The sequence below is a fragment of the Chlorocebus sabaeus genome, chromosome 16 (assembly GCF_047675955.1).
Source record: "Chlorocebus sabaeus isolate Y175 chromosome 16, mChlSab1.0.hap1, whole genome shotgun sequence".
NCBI lineage: Eukaryota > Metazoa > Chordata > Mammalia > Primates > Cercopithecidae > Chlorocebus > Chlorocebus sabaeus.
The window spans coordinates 38,900,987-38,904,836 of NC_132919.1; the positions used below are offsets into that span (position 1 = coordinate 38,900,987).

General features: G+C 36.8%; 1 non-coding gene across 1 annotated transcript; it reads left to right on the top strand.

Annotated features, from left to right (window-relative positions):
- The first annotated feature begins 1,263 nt into the window (after window positions 1-1,263).
- Window positions 1,264-1,404, top strand: LOC119622250 (U4 spliceosomal RNA). Its single transcript, XR_005238914.1, has one exon. It is a non-coding gene; the product is annotated as a U4 spliceosomal RNA (small nuclear RNA).
- The last annotated feature ends 2,446 nt before the right edge of the window (window positions 1,405-3,850 follow it).

Below are 3,850 nucleotides of genomic sequence, written 5' to 3' on the forward strand. Positions count from 1 at the left end.
GACATTAGTGAAAAAAATTAGTGAAAGCTGAATAAAGTCTGTAGTTAACAGTATCATAACTGTGTTCATAACTTAGTTTTGATCATGGTGCCATGGTTATGTAACATGTTAACATTAGGGAAGCTGGATGAGGGGTACATGGGAGCTCTGTGTACCATCTTTGTAGCTCTTCTTTAAATCAAAAATCATTTCAAAATTAAATATGTAGTAGAAGAAGGAGAAGGGGAAGAAGAAAGAACAAGAACAAGAAGAAGGAAAAAGAAGGAAGAGGAGGAGGAGGAAGAAGAAGAAGAATAGGATGAGGAGGAGGAAGAGGAAGAAGAAACGGAAGAGGAAGAAGAAAAAAGAAAGAAGAAGAAAAAGAGAAAGAGGAGGAGGAGGAGGAAGAAGAAGAAGAGGAGGAGGAGGAGGGGGAAGAAGAAGAAGGGAAGAAATAATAATAATAATACAGGATGATTTGGGAGCTCCTGGCAGGGCACTCAACCTAATCTGGGGGTGGGAAAGGCTTTCTGGGGAAGGGATGTTTAAGCTGAGACCTGAAGGACAAATAGGAATTAACCAGACAAGAGATATTGAAAAAGACATCCAGAAATAGTATGTAGAATGTTTACAGTGCCAGAAGCAAGAGAAAGCATGACAAATTATAGATATTAAATAAAATTAAGTATGGCTAGAGCTTAGAATAGGGTGGGAAATGGAAAGGAGAGGAGTGATAGAAGATAAACCCAGAGTGGTAGGACACCAAGTGCCTTAAAAATCATGTTGAGAAATTTAGAGTCTAAGGACAATTTCAAGAAGAAATAAAAATGACTAATAAATATATATATTTTAAAACCTTCTTTACTGGTAGTCAAATAAATGGAAATTAAAATAATTGGATAATATTTTAACTTACTCAATTCCCAAATATTTTAAAATTATAGTATTCTTTGCCTCCAAGAGTATGAAAAGAGAATTTCTTACATTCTGCTGATAATATTAATATTTCTGGAATGCTATTTGGCAATTTAAATACAAAGTTCCAACAACAATGTTCATATCCCTTTATCCCTTCAGTTTTATGTCTGGGATGTTATTTTAAGGAAATAGCCAGAAATATATTTTTAATTAATGTAAAAAGATGTTTCTCATCATTATTTATAACCGTACAAAATTTAAAACAAAATTTAAAAAATTTAAAATTTAAAACAAAATAGGGACATAGTTAAATAAATGGTTATGTTTCCATATGATGAAATAGTATGTATTAAAAATAACATTTACAGCTTTGTGCAGTGGCAGTATTGTAGCCAATGAGGTTTATCCGAGGTGCGATTATTGCTAATTGAAAATTTTTCCCAATACCCCACCATAATGACTTGAAATATAGTTGGCATTGGCAATTTTTGACAGTCTCTATGGAGACTGAACATAAAAAAGAAAAAAAGACAGATTATAAATATAATGTACATATTATATATAATATATATCTTACATGTATATGTTAAGTATATATATAATTAGTGTGTGTGTGTGCATCATCTGTAGACAGAACTGGCTGTGTAATTTGCAGGGCCCAGTGCAAAATGAAAATGCAGTTCAAAATTATTAAGAATTTTAAGAAAGCAACAACAGAACCTCAAATCAAGTGTAGAACCCTTTTGAATAGGGGCCCTGTGTGACTTCACAGGTTGTACGCCCTTGTAACTGGCCCTGTCCCTAGAAAAAAAGATGAAAGGAAATATCCCAAAATGTCAATAGGGATTATATTTGGTTTGGGGATTACTGATGATTTTTATTTCATGAATTTAAACATTTTTTCACAATAGACATCTTTTATAATCAGAAAAAAAAACCAGTCTGTATCTTTTTTTTTTTAAAGTCCCAAGTTACACTAAAAGCAGCACTACAATGAATTACATTATATTTTGCTTTTAGGCTCTTTTAAATATCCCTTTCGGGCCACTGCGAATAACAAATTCTATTTTTAAAGTTTCTATAATGTGTTTTTAAGTCACTGTAGAGAATAGAGCAGGATATAAAAATGAAATCAGTTCTTTGCTAAGTTTAAAAAAAAGCAAGCACAAGTTGAACTACAAATAACACATTTCCATCTATTTTTGTCCCATATAGAATTAGCTATTTGGTTGGACATTGAACATTTGCTTGAATGGTGTAATGCTGAAAATTCCTTCTCTAGCCTCCTTAGACCTATATTCATATAATTGGCAGCCCACACTGGCAAAAAGAAGGCCTGCACCTTAAGAGGCCTATTGCATCCTTGTCCAATGAAGGATTTAGCAGTATTTTTTTATTTTAATTTTTATTTATTTGTTTTTGAAATGAGGTCTCACTCTTTCACCTAGGCTGGAGTGCAGTGGCATGATCTTGGCTCACTGTGACTTCCACCTCCTGGGCTCAAGCAATTCTCCCACCTCAGCCTCCTGAGTAGCTCGAACTACAGGCGCCTACCACCATGCTGGGCTAATTTTTGTATGTTTTTGTAGAGATGGGGTTTCACCATGTTGCCCAGGCTGTTTTTTTAATGAAGAAAGGTTGTGTCTGGAAAGCAATAAAAGACCCCTTAAATGAGAGCATTAAGTGACTTAAAAAATCATACAGATAGGCTGAGCACAGTGGCTCACGCCTGTAATCTCAGAACTTTGGGAGGCCAAGGTGGGCAGATCACTTGAGGTCAGGAGTTCAAGACCAGCCTGGCCAACATGGCGAAACCCTGTCTCTACTAAAAATACAAAAATTAGCCGGGCTTGGTAGCGGGCGCCTGTAATCCCAGATACTAGGGAGGCTGAGGCAGGAGAATTACTTGAACCCAGGGGGCAGAGGTTGCAGTGAGCCGAGATTGTGCCGCTGCATTCCTGCCTGGGCCTGGGCAACTGAGCAAGACTCCATCTAAAAAAAAAAAAAATGTACAGATGGTATCTGCAATGTGAGAAAGAAAAGAAATTTTTTATCTGAGAAATGCAAGCTCCGCTTTAAATTATCAGGCCCAGAGCACTGAAATGTGACAAGAGTCACGCTTCACTCCCCCTTGAGCTAGGTAATCACTTCATGAAGCTACTTGCTATTTGGGCTCTAGATTTACTGACCCCAAGTAGCTATAAATTAACCTAACAATGCCATACACTGGACACCATAACTCATACTCTATAGTTCAGCAATGTATATTGCCAATCATTAATCAATATTATTTCTATAAACCAATGAAAATTCCTCACAAACAACTTTTGTCATCACCGCCTCTCCTGATTCATTATTTTTTCTTTAAAAGCGTAAGCCTCTCTTTTGTTCTCTGGAGCACTTCCCAAGGTAACTACGAAGTATTTCCAGGCTGCAGTCCTCAACCTTGGCCCAAATAAGCTCTCTATATTAATTTTGCCTCAGTTTCTTTCATTAGGTAGACAAATGCATTCTTTTAGAAGTTACATAGAGAAGCCTTAACAAGTTGAGCTGCTAATGACATAACTAGCAAGTTTGGCACAAATGAAAGCCAAGACAAATCATTTAATACTTTTAGTGCCCCCAAAGGACAATCTGCCTAGTTACACAGGATTGTCCCTGCAGACCTCTTGAATACAGGCTTCATATATATATATATACACACACACACACACACACACACACACACGCTTATAAATATTTATAAGGTATACATATAAAACAAAACTATATATACATCGTTTTGTTTTGTTTTTTGAGACAGGGTCTTGCTCTGTCACCGTAACTGGAGTGCAGTGGCACAACCCAGGTTCACTGCAGCTTCGACTAACTGGGCCCAAGTGATCTTCCCAACTCAGCCTCCCAAGTAGCTGGGACTACAGGCACACACCCACCTCGGCCTCCCAGAGGGCTG